Source organism: Canis aureus, chromosome 22 (assembly GCF_053574225.1).
Source record: "Canis aureus isolate CA01 chromosome 22, VMU_Caureus_v.1.0, whole genome shotgun sequence".
Taxonomy (NCBI): domain Eukaryota; kingdom Metazoa; phylum Chordata; class Mammalia; order Carnivora; family Canidae; genus Canis; species Canis aureus.
The window spans coordinates 42,597,943-42,623,758 of NC_135632.1; the positions used below are offsets into that span (position 1 = coordinate 42,597,943).

Consider the following 25,816-nt stretch of genomic DNA (forward strand, 5'->3'; position numbering starts at 1 on the left):
ACTAATGAGAATGAAGATACAACCGTTCAAAATATTTGGGATGCAGCAAAAGCAGTCCTAAGGGGGAAATACATCGCAATACAAGCATCCATTCAAAAACTGGAAAGAACTCAAATACAAAAGCTAACCTTACACATAAAGGAGCTAGAGAAAAAACAGCAAATAAATCCTACACCCAGGAGAAGAAGGGAGTTAGTAAAGATTTGAGCAGAACTCAACGAAATCGAGACCAGAAGAACTGTGGAACAGATCAACAGAACCAGGAGTTGGTTCTTTGAAAGAATTAATAAGATAGATAAACCATTAGCCAGCCTTATTAAAAAGAAGAGAGAGAAGACTCAAATTAATAAAATCATGAATGAGAAAGGAGAGATCACTACCAACACCAAGGAAATACAAACGATTTTAAAAACATATTATGAACAGCTATACGCCAATAAATTAGGCAATCTAGAAGAAATGGACGCATTCCTGGAAAGCCACAAACTACCAAAACTGGAACAGGAAGAAATAGAAAACCTGAACAGGCCAATAACCAGGGAGGAAATTGAAGCAGTCATCAAAAACCTCCCAAGACACAAGAGTCCAGGGCCAGATGGCTTCCCAGGGGAATTTTATCAAACGTTTAAAGAAGAAACCATACCTATTCTACTAAAGCTGTTTGGAAAGATAGAAAGAGATGGAGTACTTCCAAATTCATTCTATGAGGCCAGCATCACCTTAATTCCAAAATCAGACAAAGACCCCACCAAAAAGGAGAATTACAGACCAATATCCCTGATGAACATGGATGCAAAAATTCTCAACAAATTACTGGCCAATAGGATCCAACAATACATTAAGAAAATTATTCACCATGACCAAGTAGGATTTATCCCCAGGACACAAGGCTGGTTCAACACCTGTAAAACAATCAATGTGATTCATCATATCAGCAAGAGAAAACCAAGAACCATATGATCCTCTCATTAGATGCAGAGAAAGCATTTGACAAAATACAGCATCCATTTCTGATCAAAACTCTTCAGAGTGTAGGGATAGAGGGAACATTTCTCAACATCTTAAAAGCCATCTATGAAAAGCCCACAGCAAATATCATTCTCAATGGGGAAGCACTGGGAGCCTTTCCCCTAAGATCAGGAACAAGACAGGGATGTCCACTCTCACCACTGCTGTTCAACATAGTACTGGAAGTCCTAGCCTGAGCAATCAGACAACAAAAAGACATTAAAGGCATTCAAATTGGCAAAGAAGTCACTCTCCCTCTTCGCCGATGACATGATACTCTACATAGAAAACCCAAAAGCCTCCACCCCAAGATTGCTAGAACTCATACAGCAATTTGGTAGCGTGGCAGGATACAAAATCAATGCCCAGAAATCAGTGGCATTTCTATACACTAACAATGAGACTGAAGAAAGAGAAATTAAGGAGTCAATCCCATTGACAATTGCACCCAAAAGCATAAGATACCTAGGAATAAACCTAACCAAAGATGTAAAGGATCTATACCCTCAAAACTATAGAACACTTCTGAAAGAAATTGAGGAAGACACAAAGAGATGGAAAAATATTCCATGCTCATGGATTGGCAGAATTAATATTGTGAAAATGTCAATGTTACCCAGGGCAATATACACGTTTAATGCAATCCCTATCAAAATACCATGGACTTTCTTCAGAGAGTTAGAACAAATTATTTTAAGATTTGTGTGGAATCAGAAAAGACCCCGAATAGCCAGGGGAATTTTAAAAAAGAAAACCATATCTGAGGGCATCACAATGCCAGATTTCAGGTTGTACTACAAAGCTGTGGTCATCAAGACAGTGTGGTACTGGCACAAAAACAGACACATAGATCAATGGAACAGAATAGAGACCCAGAAGTGGACCCTGAACTTTATGGTCAACTAATATTCGATAAAGGAGGAAAGACTATCCACTGGAAGAAAGACAGTCTCTTCAATAAATGATGCTGGGAAAATTGGACATCCACATGCAGAAGAATGAAACTAGACCACTCTCTTTCACCATACACAAAGATAAACTCAAAATGGATAAAAGATCTAAATGTGAGACAAGATTCCTTCAAAATCCTAGAGAAGAACACAGGCAACACCCTTTTTGAACTCGGCCACAGTAACTTCTTGCAAGATACATCCACGAAGGCAAAAGAAACAAAAGCAAAAATGAACTATTGGGACTTCATCAAGATAAGAACCCTTGCACAGCAAAGGATACAGTCAACAAAACTAAAAGACAACCTACAGAATGGGAGAAGATATTTGCAAATGACAGATCAGATAAAGGTTTAGTTTCCAAGATCTATAAAAAACTTATTAAACTCAACACCAAAGAAACAAACAATCCAATCATGAAATGGGCAAAAGACATGAACAGAAATCTCACAGAGGAAGACATAGACATGGCCAACATACATATGAGAAAATGCTCTGCATCACTTGCCATCAGGGAAATACAAATCAAAACCACAATGAGATACCACCTCACACCAATGAGAATGGGGCAAATTAACAAGGCAGGAAACAACAAATGTTGGAGAGGATGCGGAGAAAAGGGAACCCTCTTACACTGTTGGTGGGAATGTGAACTGGTGCAGCCACTCTGGAAAACTGTGTGGAGGTTCCTCAAACAGTTAAAAATAGACCTGCCCTACGACCCAGCAATTGCACTGTTGGGGATTTACCCCAAAGATACAAATGCAATGAAACGCCGGGACACCTGCATCCCGATGTTTATAGCAGCAATGGCCACGATAGCCAAACTGTGGAAGGAGCCTCGGTGTCCAACGAAAGATGAATGGATAAAGAAGATGTGGTTTATGTATACAATGGAATATTACTCAGCTATTAGAAATGACAAATACCCACCATTTGCTTCAACGTGGATGGAACTGGAGGGTATTATGCTGAGTGAAGTAAGTCAGTCGGAGAAGGACAAACATTATATGTTCTCATTCATTTGGGGAATATAAATAATAGTGAAAGGGAATATAAGGGAAGGGAGAAGAAATGTGTGGGAAATATCAGAAAGGGAGACAGAACGTAAAGACTGCTAACTCTGGGAAACGAACTAGGGGTGGTAGAAGGAGAGGAGGGCGGGGGGTGGGAGTGAATGGGTGACGGGCACTGGGGGTTATTCTGTATGTTAGTAAATTGAACACCAATAAAAAATAAATTTAAAAAAATTAAAAAAAAATAAAATAAAATAAAAAATAAAAAAACAAAACAAAAAACAAAATCCAAATGGTGCTTTGATAGTTATAGCAACAACTAGAGCAGTAGCCCTTGATTTTACTTTTCAATTACAGAAATTTTCAAAAATACTCCAAAGCAGAGAGAATGCTATGATGTATTTCATGTGCCTGACATCCAGTTTCAGTGATTATCAACATTTGGCCATTCTTGTTTGATATACTCACTATTTCTTCATTTTGGCTTAAGCAGTTCTTTTTAATACTTCTGATTATTTTTTCCAGGCTTTACCAATGTGTCTCCAAATGGTATGCACTTGCTGTTATCTCCAGATTTATCAATTTTAGGTATCACCTATTGACATACCTCTCTTCCCCAGCCCAATATTCTATCCTCTGGTTCAATTTCTCCAAAGATTAAGTTCTCAGCCTCCTGCAGAAGTGGAATGAGAACCTGATATTTAACAACTGCTTACACCAACTTTCAAGTAGCTACTTCACTATCTCCAGGGCTGCACCTTACCCAGCGTTTGAAAGTTCCTGTGGCACCCCCATATTGGAGCCTTTCCTGTATTCTGGATGACAAAAGCAATCAAACAGAGCATGTGTGCATGCACACTCATACACATACACCTCTACTCACACTCACTCATACACACACCTTGCAAACAATTTTAAGCTTCATCCTCTCAATCTGTGAACTTTTCTTCCCTCCTCTCTCTGGCTTGATGTTTTGTGATTCAGAGTTCCAAATGTTTCATAATTTTTTTTATAAAAAAAGATTTTATCTACCTATTTGAGAGCGAATGAGAGAGAGAGCACAAGTAGGGGAGAGGGGCAGAGGGAGAAGGAGAAGCAGACTCCCCACTAAGCAGGAAGCCTGATGTGGGATTCCATCCCAGGACCCTGGGATCAGGACCTGAGCTGAAGGCAAATGCTCAACCAACTGAGCCACCCAGGTGCCCCTCAAATGTTTTGTAATTTTCTATTTCTTGTTCTTGTGGTTGATTTTGGATAATTTGGGGGGTGGGTAATGAGAGAAACATCCCTACTATATCATCTTCCAGAATATTTACTAAGATGAAACCAGCTCCATCACTTACTAGCTATGACATTTTGAAAAAGAGACTTATCTTTTCTGAATCTCAGTTTTCTCAGCTTCTCCAATAATCTACCCTCCCAGGTGGCTGGATTGAATGAACCTGATGCCTGCAACCCAGAGGAGTCCTGTTATATCAAGGGACGGACAATGGTCACCACAAAAGGCAGTGCTAGGACTCCCCCCAGGGGGTTGGATGGCAGAGCAGGTCCCAGGAATAACTTGGTACCCTGCTTGGCACCACTACAGATAATTTATTTGCCTGCATTTCTGATTCAGCTCATTGCCCAAAGACCATGCAAGGGCTGGGGGGACAAGCAGAAGGCTCATCTTTCAAATCTCCACAGCAACCATACACTGAGGAAGAACCAAGGGGTCAAAATTCATGGTCATCCTCATAGAATTGAAATTCTGCATTCTGCCTTAGTGTTTCATTCATTGTGCTTTGTTTTCTAACAAATCAAAAGCCATCTGTCTACCTATAAAAATTATGTTTGATTCCCACTTCTAGGAATCTATCCCAAAGATACACAGGCAAAAATAAGAAGAGATATGTACATATGGCATTTTACTGTTGTGTTATTATATATTAATAGAACACTGGAAAAATGTAAATGCCAATCAATATAAAAGTGAGTGAATAAAATATAATATATAATAAGTGTATATATAAAATATAATATAAACACAGTGGAGTTCTATACACCTGTCAAAAGATGTACAGTGTAAGGAAGTAGTTGCTAGGATAAATAGTAAACATTTTAATGCAGTGAAGTTTGTATAGTTCCTAAAAAGTGGTAAATATAAAAATATGCATTTATGGAAGGATGAACCACACAACTCTTTAAATGGTTACCTATAATCAGAGGAGAATAAAAGGAATAAAATCCTAGCTTCTCAGAATATAACTGGTTTTGAGGATTTGACTTGAAACCATACAAATAACTTACATAATTTCAAAATAAAATTAAATTTTTAAAGTGCAATCCCTAAAATCAAAAGAACAAATGAACATAAACATAAATACCTTGGTAACACAATCCCAAGAAAAAATATTCTAAGTGACTCTAAAGTAATTACCTGTATATATCTAATAGCTTATACCTTTAAAGAAAGAAAGAAATGCAAAATTCTTGTTTTCAGTAACTACATTGTTGAGAGGAGTATTTACATTATTATACAAGAGATTTTACTGGCAGTGTTTAAAAAAAAAAAAAAACAGGTACTTATGATGATGTCATTGAAAGTCAGGTTTTTCCATGCAAGGGAAGATGACACATATGTCAGATCAGTAAAATTTACTCTATAATCCTAAATTTGAATAGAGAGTATCAATGTAAACTTATAAGGTATTTTTTTATTTTTTTAAATTTTTTTAAAGATTTATTTATTCCAAAGAAAATGCAGGGGGTGGGGGTGGGAAGAGGCAGAGGACGAGAGAGGGAACAAAGTCTACTCCAAGCCTGAAGCCTGATGCAGGGCTAGATCTCACAATCCCAAGATCATGACCTGAGCAGAAACCAAGAGTCAGATGCTTAACCAACTATGCCACTCAGGCACCCCTTAACTGTTTATTTTGAGGTAATTATAGATTCACAGGGAGTTGCAAAAATAGAGGTACTATGAACCCTTCACCCAGTTTCCCCTAATGGTTACTTGCTACATAATATGGTACAATATCAAAACCAGGAAACTGACGTTGGTACAATGTGTGAATACAATTCTATGTTATTTTACCACTTGTATCAATTTTTATAACCACCACTACAATCAACATACGGTTATTCTATCATCACAAAGATCTCCCTCATGGTAACCCTTCATAATCATACCCACTTCCTCCCACTCATCACCGTAACCCCTGCCAACCACTTATCTGTTTCCATATCTATAATTTTGTCATTTCAACAATGTTACATAAATGGAATCATAGAGTATGTTACCCTTTGAGATTGGCTTTTTTCATTCAGCAAAATGCCCTTGAGACCCATCCAAGTTCTGTATATCAATGGTTTGTTCCTTTTTATTATATTCCGTGGTGTGGATGTACCACATTTTGCTTAGCCATTCACTCATTTAAAGATATTTTGGTAGTTTCCTATTTGGGACTATTGCAAATAAAGCTGCTACAAATATTTGTGTTCTGGTTTTTGTATAGACATAAGTTTCATTTCTCCAGGGTAAATGTCCAAGAGTGTGTGATACGGGGTCATTCCATAAGTGTATGTTTCATTTATAAGAAATTGTCAAACCATTTTCCAGAGTGGCGGTACATTTTACATTCCCACCAGCAGTTTGAGAGAACTGGTTTCTCTGCATCCTTGACAACGTTTGATATGGTACATTTTATTATTTTAGCTGTTCAAATAGTCATATAGTGATATTTCATCATGGCCTTAATTTGCATTTTTCTAATGACTAGTGGTATTCAACATGTTTTCATGTGCTTATTTGCCATCTGTATATCCTTCTTAGTGAAATATCTCTTCATGACTATTGTCCATCTTTAGCTGGACAGTTGTTGAATTTTGAGAGTTCTGCATGTACATATGCCCTTTGTCATATATGTGGTTTAAAAATATTTTCTCCATGTAGCTTGTTTTTTCATCTTCTTAACAAAGTCTTTCACAAAGCACAAGTTTAAATTTTGGTGGGTACCAATTTAGCAATTTTTTTTCTTTTATGAATTTAGGTTTTCTATCTAAGAACTCTTCACCAAGCTATAGGTCCCAAATATTTTTGCTATGTATTCTTCTAAAAATTTTATAGTTTTGTGTTGTACATTGAAATCTATGACCTATTTTGAGTTACATTTGATATAAGTTGTGAAGTTTAGGTTGAAGTTTGGTTTCGGGGGTTTTTTGTTTTTGTTTTGACCTATGAATATGCAAATGCTCCAACACCATTTGTTTAAAAAGATAGTCTTTCCTCCACTGAAGTACTTTTGAATCATTATCAAAAGCCATTGTGGTTTATACCTGGGTTTGTTTATTTTGTTCTATTGATCTGTATGTCTTCATACCTGCTCCAGTAATACTTGCCTTAGTTATTGTAGTCATATAGTAAATTTTAAAATCAGGTGGACTGATTTTTCTCACTTCTTTTTAAGAATTCTTTTAGCTATTCTTGATCCTTTACATTTCCATATACATTTTAGAATAAACTTACCTGTTTCTATAAATAAATCTTGCTGAGATTTTAATAGGAATTGTGTTGATCTATAGATTAATTTGGGGAAAACAGACACCTTTTTTATGTTGAGTCTTTCAATCCATGAACATGATATGTTTCTCCATTTATTTAAATCTTCAATTTCTTTCATTAACATCTGGTACTTTTCAGCATATAAGTCTTTACAACTTCTGATAGATTTATACCTAAATATTTCCTTTTTAAGTAGGCATAAATGGCATGTTTGTTATTTCACTTTGTATGTTCCTTACCAGCATAAAGAAATATAATTTACTTTTGTTTGTTTTTTTTGGGGGGGGGGTTCTTTGTTTTTTTTATAATAAATTTATTTTTTATTGGTGTTCAATTTGCCAACATACAGAATAACACCCAGTGCTCATCCCATCAAGTGCCCCCCTCAGTGTCCATCACCCATTCACCCACACGTCCCGCCCTCCTCCCCTTCTACCACCCCTAGTTCGATTCCCAGAGTTAGGAGTCTTTATGTTCTGTCTCCCTTTCTGATATTTCCCACACATTTCTTCTCCCTTCCCTTATATTCCCTTTCACTATTATTTATATTCCCCAAATGAATGAGAACATATAATGTTTGTCCTTCTCCGATTGACTTATTTCACTCAGCATAATACCTTCCAGTTCCATCCATGTTGAAGCAAATGGTCGGTATTTGTCATTTCTAATGGCTGAGTAATATTCCATTGTATACATAGACCACATCTTCTTTATCCATTCATCTTTCGTTGGACACCGAGGCTCCTTCCACAGTCTGGCTATTGTGGACATTGCTTCTATAAACATCGGGGTGCAGGTTTCCCGGCTTTTCATTGCATCTATATCTTTGGTGTAAATCCCCAGCAGGGCAATTGCTGGGTCGTAGGGCAGGTCTATTTTTAACTCTTTGAAGAACCTCCACACAGTTTTCCAGAGTGGCTGCACCAGTTCACATTCCCACCAACAGTGCAAGAGGGTTCCCTTTTCTTCACATCCTCTCCAACATTTGTGGTTTCTTGCCTTGTTAATTTTCCCCACTCTCACTGGGGTGAGGTGGTATCTCATTGTGGTTTTGATTTGCATTTCCCTGATGGCAAGTGATGCAGAGCATTTTCTCATGTGCATGTTGGCCATTTCTATGTCTTCCTCTGTGAGATTTCTCTTCATGTCTTTTGCCCATTTCATGATTGGATTGTTTGTTTCTTTGGTGTTGAGTTTAATAAGTTCCTTATAGATCTTGGAAACTAGCCCTTTATCTGATAGGTCAGAAAATTAAGAATTAAAAAGATTCATGGAAACTAATGAGAATGAAGATACAACCGTTCAAAATCTTTGGGATGAAGCAAAAGCAGCCCTAAGGGGGAAATACATCACAATACAATCATCCATCCAAAAACTGGAAGAACTCAAATACAAAAGCTAACCTTACACATAAAGGAGCTAGAGAAAAAACACCAAATAGATCCTACACCCAGCAGAAGAAGAGAGTTAATAAAGATTCGAGCAGAACTCAACAAAATCGAGACCAGAAGAACTGTGGAACAGATCAACAGAACCAGGAGTTGGTTCTTTGAAAGAATTAATAAGATAGATAAACCATTAGCCAGCCTTATTAAAAAGAAGAGAGAGAAGACTCAAATTAATAAAATCATGAATGAGAAAGGAGAGATCACTACCAACACCAAGGAAATACAAACGATTTTAAAAACATATTATGAACAGCTATACGCCAATAAATTAGGCAATCTAGAAGAAATGGATGCATTCCTGGAAAGCCACAAACTACCAAAACTGGAACAGGAAGAAATAGAAAACCTGAACAGGCCAATAACCAGGGAGGAAATTGAAGCAGTCATCAAAAACCTCCCAAGACACAAGAGTCCAAGGCCAGATAGCTTCCCTGGGGAATTCTATCAAATGTTTAAAGAAGAAACTATACCTATTCTACTAAAGCTATTTGGAAAGATAGAAAGAGATGGAGTACTTCCAAATTCGTTCTATGAGGCCAGCATCACCTTAATTCCAAAACCAGACAAAGACCCCACCAAAAAGGAGAATTACAGACCAATATCCCTGATGAAGATGGATGCAAAAATTCTCAACAAGATACTAGCCAATAGGATCCAACAGTACATTAAGAAAATTATTCACCATGATCAAGTAGGATTTATTCCCAGGACATAAGGCTGGTTCAACACTCGTAAAACAATCAATGTGATTCATCATATCAGCAAGAGAAAAACCAAGAACCATATGATCCTCTCATTAGATGCAGAGAAAGCATTTGACAAAATACAGCATCCATTCCTGATCCAAACTCTTCAGAGTGTAGGAATAGAGGGAACATTCCTCGACATCTTAAAAGCCATCTACAAAAAGCTCACAGCAAATATCATTCTCAATGGGGAAGCACTGGGAACCTTTCCCCTAAAATCAGGAACAAGACAGGGATGTCCACTCTCACCACTGCTATTCAACATAGTACTGGAAGTCCTAGCCTGAGCAATCAGACAACAAAAAGACATTAAAGGCATTCAAATTGGCAAAGAAGTCAAACTCTCCCTCTTCCCTGATGACATGATACTCTACGTAGAAAACCCAAAAGCCTCCACCCCAAGATTGCTAGAACTCATACAGCAATTTGGTAGCATGGCAGGATACAAAATCAATGCCCAGAAATCAGTGGCATTTCTATACACTAACAATATGACTGAAGAAAGAGAAATTAAGGAGTCAATCCCATTTACAATTGCACCCAAAAGCATAAGATACCTAGGAATAAACCTAACCAAAGAGGTAAAGGATCTATACCCTAAAAACTATAGAACACTTCTGAAAGAAATTGAGGAAGACACAAAGAGATGGAAAAATATTCCATGCTCATGGATTGGCAGAATTAATATTGTGAAAATGTCAATGTTACCCAGGGCAATTTACACGTTTAATGCAATCCCTATCAAAATACCATGGACTTTCTTCAGAAAGTTAGAACAAATTATTTTAAGATTTGTGTGGAATCAGAAAAGACCCCGAATAGCCAGGGGAATTTTAAAAAAGAAAACCATATCTGGGGGCATCACAATGCCAGATTTCAGGTTGTACTACAAAGCTGTGGTCATCAAGACAGTGTGGTACTGGCACAAAAACAGACACATAGATCAATGGAACAGAATAGAGAACCCAGAAGTGGACCCTGTACAATTTACTTTTGTATGTTGATCTACCTACAGCCTTATTCGGTTCATGAGTTAGTTCTAGAAATTTTTATGTAGATTTATGGGGATTTTCTACATAGGTCATCATGTCATCTGCAAATAGTTTTATTCTTCTAATATGCATGCCTTCTATTTCCTTTTCTTACCTTAATGCACTGTCTAGGGCTTGAGTATTAGTTGCATAAGAGTGGTGGGAACGCCAGATGAGTCCAGAAGCCAGGCTGCTCACTCAGTCTTTGCTAGGCGTGAGGAAGAGGTATGTTTTATTTAACTGGATGAGGATAATTATCAAAGCATTTTCTATCCTTCCAGACTGTACCTTTCACGGTCCTTTGGCTAGGGAGAGAAGGCTTTTCTTGGGCCTATTTTTGTCTGTGTCCATTGGCATTTTTGATTACCAGCTTCTGAGCAGGTGAACTGGGTTGCAGTCAGTCTGAAATATAATGAGGAAAAGAAAACCCAGGGAATTCACAGCCATATCTTTCCTCAAGTCATGAAATCTCCAGCTGACCCACATCCTTCTCTATACCTTTCAGAGTCTTCATATGTTTAGAATGTCCAGAAATTTGCAGTTGTATTTAGTAGAAAGAGTGGGGAGAAATGCATCTAGTCCATCTTGTCTGGAACAAGACTTTTCCTTTTTGAAAAACTCAAAGAAGTGTTTTCTGAACATGATAACTCAATTGATATTTGAATTGGTGATCTTTAGCTGAAGGGAAGCGCAAAGTCTCAGGCCTATAATTGCTTAATGCTCCATCAGATAGAATTCTGCTCCTTAAGAGAGAGGGAACTCTGACATCTCTCCTGAGGCTTTCAGAAGTTCAACATTGCTCCTGAGATTGTCCCTAACACAAAGGGAACAGTTATTCCAAAGACACCAAAGATAGGAAGGCAGCTGGTGCATAAATGTCAGGATATAACCATTCTCCTTCATGTGTCCTGAACTCTCTTAGTCAAATTTTTGGTAGCTGAATCACTGAGTTTGGGATTTTACCCGAGAGCCCTCAATCAGAGGGAGAATGATGGTTTGTGATATGTAAAACCCTAGTCCCCATTCTAAACCATTCCCACATGATAGTTTCAGTCTCTCAGTGTTATCATGTCAGATGTCCCTTGGTGCCAACAGAATTCATTTCAAATGTGGAAAGAGAAACAAGAAAATCAAAAGTCAGTCTCAGTGGATCTGAGTCTTGACTCCCTTACCTTATCAATGTCTCCTTTATTCTGTAGATAGATAGCAATTGGCTCCCAGAGGAAGAAGAATGATATGGGGAGGAGCTCAACCACACCTTGAAAATAAAAACTGGAATTGAGCCCTACCTTGTCATGTACCATCAATAAAGTATACTGTACCCAGCTTAAAAAAAAAAACAAAACCTGGAATTGAAGCCACACATCTCGCTAAGTCTCCTCAGATAGTTTTTCATCATCTGAAGCACACTGCTGCTTTAGGCAATGAGCACTGAGATGTGTGCTCTGTTCTAGAGTGTTCCATGCCTACATCACAGAGAGACAAAATAGTCACAAACTGTTCCCAAGGGTACGGGAGGGGAGTCCATGCCTACCACAGAACCTAAGAGGTCCTACCACCCTTTGGGCTCCTAGATCCCTCCCAACTTTTCTGGGACTTCCTATTTGCTAGCCTTGTCCTATCTTCACATCACATCTATACCTTAGTGTAGTTTTCTATTTATTCAATCTACAATCCAGACAAGCTGGGCTCCTATAACCTAGGAAGCCCTTTACTGCTTAGATATTTGGCTTGTACCACACCGGTTCCACAGCCTGTGAGAGTCTGGAGTTTTCCTAAGAATTTTGCTAATTCCTAAGCACCAAACACACACACACCTTTGTGGAGGCATGATGTAGAGAAAGTGTACATATCTTCCACACACAGCTCTATGAGTTTTTATATCAGAATATACCTGTGAAACTAGCACCCAGATCAGGAATCAGCATATTCTCTGCACTTGGATGCCTCCCTGGTCACTATTCCTACCTTTTCCCCACACCACTGCTAGAGTCACATTGAGCATCTTTTGAGGGCTGAGATTACTACTGGGGACACTTTGAAGCCATTATGTATAGTAACTCACTGACTCCCCACCATTACCACTGAGATTATTCTATTACTGACCCATTTATGGGAGAGAACTCCAGGGGACATGCAGGATAAGCTACTTGCCCAGATCCCACTGCTGGTGATTAGCAGAGCCAAGATTCAACACAGCTGTCTGGATCCTGAGCCACACTCCTGAACCACTAATGGTTCATGACCATGCCAAAATGTCATGGTGGCTGGGAGAAACAATGTGAGTCAAATAAATCCAGATTCTGGAAGAATAGCCACTCACCTCCACATGGCTCTTGGCTTGTAGCTTCCGTGTGCCCTTTTGCTTACATCTCCTTATCTGCTACTCAGAGACCAGTGAAGGGTATGAGACTCAGAGCAAGGAAGGGGCTGACCTAAAGGTCACAGCTGAAAGGGCAGAGTCAGGTTTGAGCCCAGACCAGATTAAGAACCATTCTTGTTCCATTTTCCACGAGGAAACTGAGGCCAGAAGGAGTCAATTACACTATCCTTCACTCCTTCCAGTGGGTTTTGCTTGTGGCTGGTGCTAATTTTCCTCAGTCAGGGCCCATGTCTGGACTGAATGATTAGAGGCCACTTGATTCTTTTTTCAGACTCTTTGTTGGAGCCTGGGACCTTGAGCTGCACTTGTGCTGTGACAGGGACCCATGGACCCAGGCAGCTGCTGTAGGAGGAAGAGAAGACAATAAGGAGATGAGTGCAGCACAGGATGATCAGGGTAGGGAAGTCGCATTGAGAGCCCACTAGAGGATGACTTATAGGCCCCTGACCCGCAGGGACAGCCCACAACAGCCTTGATGGCATAATGGTATCAAGGTGTCAGTTAGGCAGCATTCCATTATGGAACTCAGAGTCTTCTTCCAAGCTTATATGGTGCCTGGTAGCAGAATTCACCTGCCTGTGGGTGTAGAATTGAGGACCCCTGATTTTGCTAGCTGTTATCCAGGGACTGGAGGTCACCTCCAGGTCCTTGCCACATAGCCTTTCCGTGGGACCTCGTACAATATAGCAATTTTCTTCATTTCAAGGCCAGCAAAAGAAATTTCTACCATCCCTTGAATTTGTTCTGCCAGGGAAGGCTCAGGTTTCCTTCCTTAAGAAGGATTCAATCCTAAGGACTTAATATTGATTTTCCCGGCCCATCTAAATAATCTCCCTTTTGATCAACTCAAGGCTGACCAATTAGGGACCTTAATTACATATGGAAAATCCCTTCCTTTTATTAACATAATCATAGAATTGATATCTTACTATATTTAGAAGTCCCACTCACACTCACAGGAGGGAATTATGGACAGCATATACACCAGGGAGTCAGGAATATCAGGGCTATCTTAGAATTCTGCTTATCACATCAGGCGATGATATTAATTTTGTTCCAGTGACTTCATTTGAGAACCACTACTTTAATAGAGCTACTAAATAAATATGAACATTGGGGCACCTGGCTGGCTCAGCAGTTGAGCATCTGCCTTCGGCTCAGGGCGTGATCCTGGTCCGGGGATCGAGTTCCGCACTGGGCTCCCTGCAAGGAGCCTGCTTCTCCCTCTGCCTGTGTCTCTGCCTCTCTGTGTGTCTCTCATGAATAAATACATACATACATACGATGGTGAAACAATGAGTACAGAAAAGCAATGATTATATATTTCTGGATAAAGATTTCCAATTAAAATGGCAGCAAGAGTTCAAGTGGAAACCCACTCACTACACTGAGTACCTATTGATACTGGGTCTATTTCTTTTCATTGTGAAAATACACTTAAAAAGAGAGAAGAAGAATAAGAAATTGGACATAAGTATGCAGTGGTGAGTGGGGGCTAAAACCTTTGGCTACTGGACTCTGGAGTTATAGGCATATGGAATTGAGTTCAGCTCTCTTGGAGCTCTTAGGAGCATTTGGAACTGTTGACTATGCCCTCTCAGTTCCATGACACATTTCCCTAAGCACAAGCAGCTCCAGTGCTTCCTGATTTCCCTTTGGCCCTCTGCACATTTCTTCTCAGTCTCCTTTGCATGTTTCTCTTTCTCTCACCTTCAGGTTGTTGCTCAAGAATCTATCTTGCAACTTCTTTTCTTCTCAAGTGATATGCTTCCCTGGAATACTCCAACAAGGACCATTCCTTGTTGATAGTTCTCAGCCTTTATCTCCCTCCAGGTCTCTTTTCCTGAAAAACTGATACATATATCCACCCACTTCCAAGATAGCACCACCTATAGTTCTCTCAGCCCTTCAAACTCCATGTATTCAAATTTGAACACATCACCTTTCCTGTCCCCAATCCCTCCACCAAAAAATAAAAATGCAAAAAATAAATAAATAAATAAATAAATAAATAAATAAATAATAAAAATGCTGCTTCTTCCATATTTCTTATCTCAGTAAAAGACACCATCATCCACCAAGATGTTTTAAGCAGACCTGGAATTCTCCCTTGATCTATCACTCCTCACCTGCCCATTTAATCAGTCATCACCACCTATCAATTTCACCTACCAAATAATCCCTCCATCCATCCACTTCCCTCCATTTCCATAGATGCACCCATAGTCCAGGTCTGCATCATAGAAATGAGTTCCTAACTAATGTCTCTGCTTCTGCTGTTATTTCCTTCCAATCCATGCTCTACTTCTTGGCCAGAGGGAGCCTACTAAAATGCAAATCTCATCATACTACTCCTCTACTAAAGGGCTCATTGGCTTCCCATTGCTCCTTATGGCAAATTCCATACCACGGCTACAAACTTCTCCATTACTTGGCTCCCCAATTCTGGCCTTGCCAATCCTCACTGCACCCTCTATAATGCAGCCATACTGAACTTTAGGTCATTCTTCCTGTACTCTACCCTCTCCCCTTTTTAAACTTCTATTCAATTGTCAGGTCTTGGCTTATACATCCTAACCTCCAGGAAGCCTTTTCTGACTCCCTTGACAAGGCTAGGGCCCCTACCAAATATACCATAGCATCCTGTACTTCTCCATCATAATATTTATCATACATTATTGTATGTGCTGAAAGTTCCTTGAACAAAGACACAGTGATGGCCATCATTCAGTCCTCCTCTGTATTCTCAGTGCAGCCAATGAAGCAGTGGGTAAACTATGTCCTTCCAGAAATGGTAAGTGGCTGAATGTCCCAGAGGCATTTCCTTGCTAGATTTACCATGGGAGATGTCACAAGTACTGAATTCCCTCAGGAATAGAGGCATAGTCACTAGGACTCAAGCAAACAGAGAGGTTTTTCCCTGAATAAAATATGATTTTAATTTGCACAATATGCACATTTATAATAATAATAGCTGCATGAGACATGCAATAATAAGTTCCTAATGCTAACCTGGGGCAAAATATCTAATACAAATTAAATTGGCTCTGTTCCTAGGAATTTTAGTATATTGCATTGTGGATTTTTAGCCAAAATTGTGCAGAGCATAGCTGATTAATATTCTAATTAAAGTCAGAATGGAACTATAGGAAATTGTTGGGTTTCCCCAGTAATGAATAAATAAATGCCTTCGTAATAAAAGTAGGCTCCCAGTAGACATTAATATGGACTTGGCTGTCTTCTGTGGGTACCACACACCTCACTTCAAGTTATGAGATCTTGAAATGCTGATGTTTCCAGAATCTGCCCCATGAATGCCCTCTTGACTCTAGAATCATTTTTGACTTTTGGAGGAATTCTAGATATATGTGCAAATCATTTTCTTCTCTTTTATACCTCAACATGGAGAAACAGTCCCATTCAAAATTTTGAAGGGGCAACTCATTACACAATTTGATTTTGCCTTTGGCCACAGATGGTTGAAACAGATGTGGACACTTATACCAAAATGGGTCAATCTGAAAGGCATATGAACATATGGAGCTGAGCTGGAAAGCCAAGTGGTCTTGGGGTCTGAGAAAACTCCTCGAGGGCAGCCATGACAAACTCACTGTGAGCCTCAAATGAGCACAAACCCAAGTCTACATGGGCTGACAGATGCAGCATTCACTGTAGCAGGAATAGGAAACCATGAGGATCCAGATGGCAGGGAGAAATTAGAGTACATGCAATTTCCCAGAGTGCTTAAAATAAACCCTCCTTCTCTTACACTACTTTGAGTCACATTCTCTCCTTGCTATCCAGCAACTCCTAAGATAAAAGGAAGTAGTGGCACCAGTCACATGATTTCCTGCCCTGATTTTTAACTTCATTCCTGATTAAGAACTGTACCAGTGGTGGCCCAGTAGTTGAGCATATGCCTTTGGCTTAGGTTATCAATCCCTGGGATCAAGTCCCCCATCAGGTTCCCCTCAGGGATCCTGATTCTCCCTTTGCCTATGCATCTGCCTCTCTCTTTGTGTCTTTCGTGAACAAATAAGTAAATAATCTGGAAGAACAAGAACAAGAACAAGAAGAAGAACAAGAATAACAAGAAAAAGAACAAGAAAAAGAACTATAGTACAAGTGTCTTGGATGAGGACAGAGATAGGGTCCTGAGGAAAATGGTGAGGAGTGTGAAGCTGGACAGAGTAGCAAAAGTAAGGTGAAAGAATCAGGAGCCAAAAGAACTCCAGTAACTGAAACTAGGTAAATCTAACAAGAAAAGGGTTGATATGGGAGAATGCAAAACCCACACTTAGACTGGAAAAAAATCAACTGGTCAAGAATGAGTGGTGGAAGTGGAGAACAGATGTAACAGTAATGTACATTGAAATGACTGAGGGAGATTGTTGACAAACATGTCTGACATGTCCATGCTCATGAATGTAAAGCTACTCTATGCACATACTATAAGGCAGGCACTCTATTAGGTACTCTACATCCACGTTTCACAAATTTTACTGTGGTCTTCCTAATATCTAATAAACATAGAAGGCCTCACTTTCAGCAAAGTGGTTGAGGAAAAAGAAGAGATTCAAAAGAGTCTTAAATGCACCAGTTTCAGTGGTTGCCCCTTTTAACTTTGTCGAGTCTCTCTTTCACAGCTATAGTGGACATCAATCCCTATTTCCTCTGAAGCTTCCTCTTTATCCTTTCAATAGATGTTTTAATTTAGATTTCCCTAAAACAGGTCCTGACATAAAGGTTCTAGTGCAAACAGTTGATTCAGGAGGTGGTCTGGGGAATACTAGCTGAGTGGAGGAAGTGAGGCAAGAAAGGGAAGGCAGCCAACATATTATCCAACAAGTTCCTCCTAATACAGTTGCAGCTCAGGCTTGATGAGACCTCCAGGAGCCAGTGTAGGACACAAACATTAGAGTTATCTTTCCCAATACATGAGAATCTGGGGTATTTATCCATCAACTACTAAAATGATTAGTTGAATGCTTCTTCCATGACACTGATCTTTTGGCTTGTCTTGCAGACTATGTGCTCTATTGGGCAGAGAGTCACAGATACCACAGTAGCAGCCTTTGTCTTACAGAGGTAAATTCTGAGGGGCAGGATGGGGCACAGATAACTACAAAACCCAAGTTTTCTTCAGGATTCATTATATTTCTCCACTGCTATGCTTTTTGGCTTCATATGTGGCTCAAAAGATGAGCTGGTTCTTTTACAGCAAGCAGAAAATGGCAGGACCAGGAACCCATGAGAAAGGAAGAGGCTAGAGAGTGTTATACAAGATTCTCACCGTCGTGTTGCAGGACAAACTTGTCTGAAATAATCCTAAAGTGCACCTATTCACTACATGCACACACAAGTGTCCCAGGGTCTGAGCATCTAAAAACTCCCATTGCAGAAAATTGGACAGCCACGTGCAGAAGAATGAAACTAGACCATTCTCTTACACCATACACAAAGATAAACTCAAAATGGATAAAAGATCTAAATGTGAGACAAGAATCCATCAAAATCCTAGAGGAGAACACAGGCAACACCCTTTTTGAAATTGGCCACAGCAACTTCTTGCAAGATACATCTATGAAGGCAAGGGAAACAAAAGCAAAAATGAATATTGGGACTCAGTCAAGATAAAAAGCTTCTGCACAGCAAAAGAAACAGTCAACAAAACTAAAAGACAACCTACAGAATGGGAGAAGATATTTGCAAATGACCTATCAGATAAAGGGCTAGTATCCAAGATCTATAAAGAATTTATCAAACTCAACAGCCAAGAAACAAACAATCCAATCACAAAATGGGCAAAAGACATGAAGAGAAATCTCACAGAGGAAGACATAGACATGGCCAACAAGCACACAAGAAAATGCTCCGCATCACTTGCCATCAGGGAAATACAAATCAAAACCACAATAAGATACCACCTCACACCAGTGAGAATGGTGAAAGTTAACAAGGCAGGAAACCACAAATGTTGGAGAGGATGTGGAGAAAGGGGAACCCTCTTGCACTGTTGGTGGGAATGTGAACTGGTGCAGCCACTCTGGAAACTGTGTGGAGGTTCCTCAAAGAGTTAAAAATAGAGCTACCCAGGACCCATCAATTGCACTGCTGGGGATTTACCCCAAAGATACAGATGCAGTGAAATGCTGGGACACCTGCACCTCAATGTTTATAGCAGCAATGTCCACAATAGCCAAACTGTAGAAGGAGCCTCTGTGTCCATCGAAAGATGAATGGATAAAGAAGATGTGGTAGGGCAGCCCGGGTGGCTCAGCGATTTAGCCCCTGCCTTCAGCCCAGGGTGTGATCCTAGAGACCCAGGATTGAGTTCCACGTCAGGCTCCCTGCATGGAGACTGCTTCTCCCTCTACCTCTCTCTGCCTCTCTCTCTGTGTGTGTGTGTGTGTGTGTGTGTGTGTGTGTGTGTGTCTCATGAATAAATAAGACCTCTTTAAAAAAAAAAAGATGTGGTCTATGTATACAATGGAATATTACTCAGCCATTAGAAATGATGAATACCCACAATTTGCTTCAACATGGATAGAACTGGAGGGTATTATGCTGAGTGAAGTAAGTCAATCGGAAAAGGACAATCATCATATAGTTTCACTTATATGGGGAATATAAGAAATAGTGAAAGGGATTATAGGGGAAAGGAAAGAAAATGAGTGGGAAAAATCAGAGAGGGTGACAGAACATGAGAGACTCCTAACTCTGGGAAACAAACAACGGGTAGTGAACGGGGAGGTGAGCGGGGGGATGGAGTGACTGGAATGACAGGCACTGAGGGGGGCACCTGATGGGATGAGCACTGAATGTTACACTATATGTTGGCAAATCAAACTCCAATAAAAAATATACAAAAAATAATAAATAAATAAAATGAAATAAATAAATAAATAAAAACTCCCATTGTAGCTGCAAATCCTAAGCAAGCTGTTTATTTTCTAATATGACCCAATAAGTCAAGGGGGCCCTAAGACACTGAATAAATTGGCTGAAAGCTAAATTCTTCTTGTTTCTTCATAAAGTCCTTGACTTTGTTCTCTCTTATACTTGAAATTGGAAATACATTGAGATTTTCAAAAATAAAAGGGGAGAGTAGTGATTTTTCACCTGAGCTGGTGAAAAATTTCACTAGCATACAATACATGTAAATATTACACTAAAGTCTTCCTAGTGTGTAGATCTTTTACTAAATTTTGTATTTTAATTCCAGTATTGTTAACATACCGTGTTATATTAGTTTCAGGTGTACAATATAGTGATTCAACAATTCCATACATTACTCAGAGCTCATCATGATAGGTGTACTCTTAATCCCCATACCCTATTTCACCCATCCCCTCACTCTCCTCCCTTCATTGGTTCTCTATGATTAAAAATCTGTTTCTTGAACACAGGCAACACCCTTTTTGAACTCGGCCATAGTAACTTCTTGCAAGATACATCCACGAAGGCAAAAGAAACAAAAGCAAAAATGAACTATTGGGACTTCATCAAGATAAGAAGCTTTTGCACAGCAAAGGATACAGTCAACAAAACTCAAAGACAACCTACAGAATGGGAGAAGATATTTGCAAATGACATATCAGATAAAGGGCTAGTTTCCAAGATCTATAAAGAACTTATTAAACTCAACACCAAAGAAACAAACAATCCAATCATGAAATGGGCAAAAGACATGAACAGAAATCTCACAGAGGAAGACATAGACATGGCCAACATGCACATGAGAAAATGCTCTGCATCACTTGCCATCAGGGAAATACAAATCAAAACCACAATGAGATACCACGTCACACCAGTGAGAATGGGGAAAATTAACAAGGCAGGAAACAACAAATGTTGAAGAGGATGCAGAGAAAAGGGAACCCTCATACACTGTTGGTGGGAATGTGAACTGGTGCAGCCACTCTGGAAAACTGTGTGGAGGTTCCTCAAAGAGTTAAAAATAGACCTGCCCTACGACCCAGCAATTGCACTGCTGGGGATTTACCCCAAAGATACAGATGCAGTGAAACGCCGGGACACCTGCACCCCGATGTTTATAGCAGCAATGGCCACGATAGCCAAACTGTGGAAGGAGCCTCGGTGTCCAACGAAAGATGAATGGATAAAGAAGATGTGGTTTATGTATACAATGGAATATTACTCAGCTATTAGAAATGACAAATACCCACCATTTGCTTCAACGTGGATGGAACTGGAGGGTATTATGCTGAGTGAAGTAAGCCAGTTGGAGAAGGACAAACATTATATGTTCTCATTCATTTGGGGAATATAAATAATAGTGAAAGGGAATATAAGGGAAGGGGGAAGAAATGTGTGGGAAATATCAGAAAGGGAGACAGAACGTAAAGACTGCTAACTCTGGGAAACGAACTAGGGGTGTTGGAAGGGGAGGAGGGCGGGGGGTGGGAGTGAATGGGTGACGGGCACTGGGGGTTATTCTGTATGTTAGTAAATTGAACACCAATAAAAAAAAAATCTGTTTCTTGGTTTGTCTTTTGCTTGTTTGTTTTGTTTCTTAAATTCCACATATGAGTGAAATTATATGATATTTGTCTCTCTCTTATTTATTTCACTTATATTCACCAGCTCCACCCATATTGTTGCAAATGGCAAAATTCATTATTTTTATAGCTAAATAATATTCCATTACATATATCAGATCTTCTTTATCCATTCATCAGTTGATGGACACTTGGGCTGCATTCCTACCTTGGCTATTACAAATCAGGGTGCATGTATCCCTTTGAATTAGTATTTTTGTGTTCTTTGGGTAAATACTGGATTTACCCAAATCCCGTGGTGTCATTGCTGGATCATAGGGTGTTTCCATTTACAACTTTTTGAGGAACATCCACACTATTTTCCATAATGGCTGCACCAGTTTTCATTCCTTCCAACAGTGAATGAGGATTCCTTTTTCTCTACATCCTCATCAACACTTGTTTCTTCTGTTTTTAATTTTAGCTATTCTGATGGGTATAAGATGATATCTTATTATAGTTTAGACATGCATTTACCCCTAGCATGTAGATTTTTAAATCAGTTGGGGCATTAAAAATGAGGTAGTAATCTATTTTTTGGAATAATTGTCTTTATATCAAAAGAAATGCTCCAGGTTTTTTTTAATATGGAAGGAAACACTCTTAGGAAAAAGTCTCTTTCCCTGAAAATATTACTTTTCTTCTTTTCTTTCATTCATTTCTGACACCAGCTCACCTGGTAGCTTCCCTTCACGATGAATCAGCTTGTAAACATAGGCCTCATTCATGATAACTTTCCAGAGTGAAAAGCAATGTGACAGCTACCAATCTCTTCCTATCTAAATTTGAAACACCAATCCTTGCTTTACACACTTTTTCACATATACTATTCCAGCATTCCATGAATGTGACTAACTCATTTTACAGTTGTCTATATATCTTTTTCAAGTCTACATTGTTGGCCTACACTTAATATCCCCCAAGGAAAGACTCTCAGCTATCTTATCCATTTAAAACAGTGGCATATGCCACCAGCATGGCTGCCATGTTGCACAGCTCCAGGGGACACCATTCATGTAGAATACTGTAGGAATCCTGGAATTATAAATTTATTGGTGCTGGTCATCATCAATCCAAGATTAATGTTCAATGGTGACCTTGACAATGAAGTCACTTTTCCATAGCAATTATGACAAATCCACTCACAACAAGGAAAGAATATGGGTTTGCAGGTGAGGTAAAATTTAAAAATAAGATCAGAACTAGACAAGAATTCAAAAATCAACTAGTGCAACCCCTTCATTTGACCCCAAGCTGTTCAAAGCCAGAATGGTTAACACAGCTTGGAAATGTTGAGCTCGTTCTAGAATATTCTACAATATGTCTTCTGCTACATCACTCATCATCCCTCACATCCCTACCTTCTCCTCCACTTCTACGCTCTACCACACACCTTACCATTACTCACAGAGAATCTACATCAAAGGTATCAAACTCAAATGGCTAAGGGGCTAGGCAGAGAAAATTAAGTGAACGAAATGGGGATTGTGGTGACTTCAGGAGGGTTCCCCTTACCTGAGAGAAGAGCCATTACTCAGCCAAGAGTACCAGACAATTGATGTTCTTTGAGAAACACCCAAAGCCTAGATTTTTATGTGAAATTTCCTGGATTTTAAATATAATATGTTACCTCGGGTTGTTTGTAAGCACTGTATCCCAAACAAGCTAGATCTGGCCCACTGTTTGTAGTATATGTCCTTGATGATGGACCCCATGAAGAAATCAACATCTCTTTATCACTCACAGCTGGGTGATCTGTTATGCATCAGTATCTCTGAGCCTTGGTTTCCTCACCCATAAAATGAGAGATTGACCTTATGGGATTTTGTGAGAGCTAAGCTTATATAGGTAAGAACATAGCACAACTGGCTGGCACAGTCAATTCTCAATAAGAGATGGCTGTTCACTTCCCTTTGTAGCAGAGACATGTGCATGCAGCTATTGGTAGAATTCACCACAGCCTTCCACCTGTTCCTTTCCCTACTGCTAGGGGAAAATCCCCAATACTGAATGCAGTAGGGGAGGTTGGTCTTTAATCAGTCATCTTTATCCTAAATCAGGGTTTTTACAAATCAAAAAATTTGGTTTTGCATGCTTTCTAGCCTAAGGACAGTAAGAACAAACAAATAATAAAAATAAAAGAGACTATATACTTATATTTTCCATTTAAACAGAAAACATAATAGTTATAAATATGAAGGTAGGATGCTCACTTCCTGACACATTCGCTGAAGATCACACTATATCATGTGTGCTTGGATCCAATTTACCAAGTCCTGCTGGGCAGCCAAGGGCAGAAGTCAGCTGTTAGCTAAGAATACACTGATGTCATCTCTCAAAAAGTGAGTGGGCCACTACCTTCAAAAGGACTGAGCTAGGGGGTGCCTGGGTGGCTCAGTCAGTTAAGCATCTGACTCTTGGTTTTGGCTCAAGTCATGATCTCAGGGTTGTGAGAGAGCGCTCCATGCTCAGGAGGGACTCCGCTTGTCCCTCTCCCTCTGCTTCTCCCCAGCTCCCCTGAGCTGGTCTGTGTTTAACTGTTGACAACATAATAACAGGAAATGGGACCAGGGCTTAGGGTCAGGGCAGAAGTCACTGGAACTGGGCAAGTCCCTGGAGCACCAGGCTGGTTCACTCCCTTTCTATTCCCCTCCTCACAGAGATACGGGATGTCCAATGACAGTAAGATGTTTGAACTCAGACTCAATGCCTGAATTACCAGTCGCACTTCCTGTGTTTCCCTCTCATTCCTATTTGGTGATGATTTTCATACCTGGATCATAATAGGCAAAAGATATGCAAAGCTGCATTTTGTAAAGGCAGTATGGATTCTGGAGCAAAGTTGTTATAAAGTCAGAAAACTTGTGACATCTCAGTTCCTGCCAAGCTAAAATATCCTCTAATTTAACATTAAATAAGCAATATAGAGATTTAGTGACCCCTATATGCCCACCAGCCCCTCACACTAGGCTTTCACACTGTAAGTACTGATTAGTGAATAGAACCAACTCTTGGTAGAGGAAATAATAACCCATGAAGTAAAGTCAATAGTGAAATGAAAACTGATAATCTCCAAAAGCATGGATTTACTTCTTCATTCTATTTCCTACTAACAGGCTTTATCCATTGGTTCATTCACTCATTCATTCATTCATTCATTCATTCAATATTTATTGAGCACTTAACACACTTAAGAGTTGAATTTTGAATTAAGAAACAAAACAGATGAACATAGGGAAGGAAGGGAAGGAAAAATAAGATAAGATGAAAATTGAGAGGGTGGCAAACCATAAGAGACACCGAACTCTAGGAAACAAACCGAGGGTTGTTGGAAGGGAGACAGGTGGGAGAAAATATAATAGATAATTGGATGATGGGCATTAAAGAGGGAGCTTGATGTGATGAGCACTGGGTATTATATGCAACTGACGAATCACTAAATTCTACCTATGAAACTAATCTAAAAAACATTTTAAAAAGTTAAATTTTGAGGATAAAAAGCTGATCATCACTTAAGACCTAAGGTATATCTACTCTGTGAAAACTACATGGCCCCAGAACATAATTGCACCAGATCATCCATTGTGGATATCAATTTATAAGGCCCATCTATCTAAGTCAGCATATACGTTAAAAGCTTTTTTGCCCATGAGGCACCTGGGTGAATCAGTCAGTCAAGTATCCAGCTCTTGTTCAGCTCAGGTCTTGATCTCAGAGTCCTGAGTTCAAGCCCCATATTGGTCTCCATGCTGAGTGTGGAGCCTACTTAATAAAAAATAATAATTAAAATAATTTTTAAAAAGTTTTTAAACTGTTTTGCCCTCAATTTTCCTCTGTGTTACACTGACAGCATGAATGTCACTTGGTTTGGCCAAATTGAAAATCAGCTTAAAAGACAGAAGGGACATTTGCTTATAAATTTATCATTATTTTGGACTATGAGTTTATTTCATGTTGGAGCTGATGACTCTCAAAGCCTTCACTTGAAATATACCAAAACTGTCCTAGATCTGTCTGTTATCAAAGAGTTGATCAGAGAGGTGGATGTGACAAGAACTAGGAACTTTCTGGTGACCTATAAACATCATTTAACCACAATTCACATGAAGAGAATTATAAGACTAGGTATG

The 25,816-nt window shown here is 39.4% G+C and overlaps 1 long non-coding RNA gene across 3 annotated transcripts in view; it reads right to left on the reverse strand.

Annotated features, from left to right (window-relative positions):
* The window catches only part of LOC144294097 (uncharacterized), a 94,450-nt gene that overhangs the window by 46,410 nt on the left and 22,224 nt on the right, over positions 1-25,816 (reverse strand). For 2 of the 3 annotated variants that reach the window (XR_013361496.1, XR_013361495.1), the window contains exons 1-5: positions 13,066-13,596; positions 12,089-12,208; positions 11,915-12,000; positions 11,031-11,144; positions 10,858-10,950 (exon numbers count right to left, since the gene is read on the reverse strand). This is a non-coding gene — a long non-coding RNA (uncharacterized LOC144294097). Of the gene's footprint in view, positions 1-10,857; positions 10,951-11,030; positions 11,145-11,914; positions 12,001-12,088; positions 12,209-13,065; positions 13,597-25,816 lie in introns of those variants that run through there. The other variant, XR_013361497.1, reaches the window with a different exon arrangement.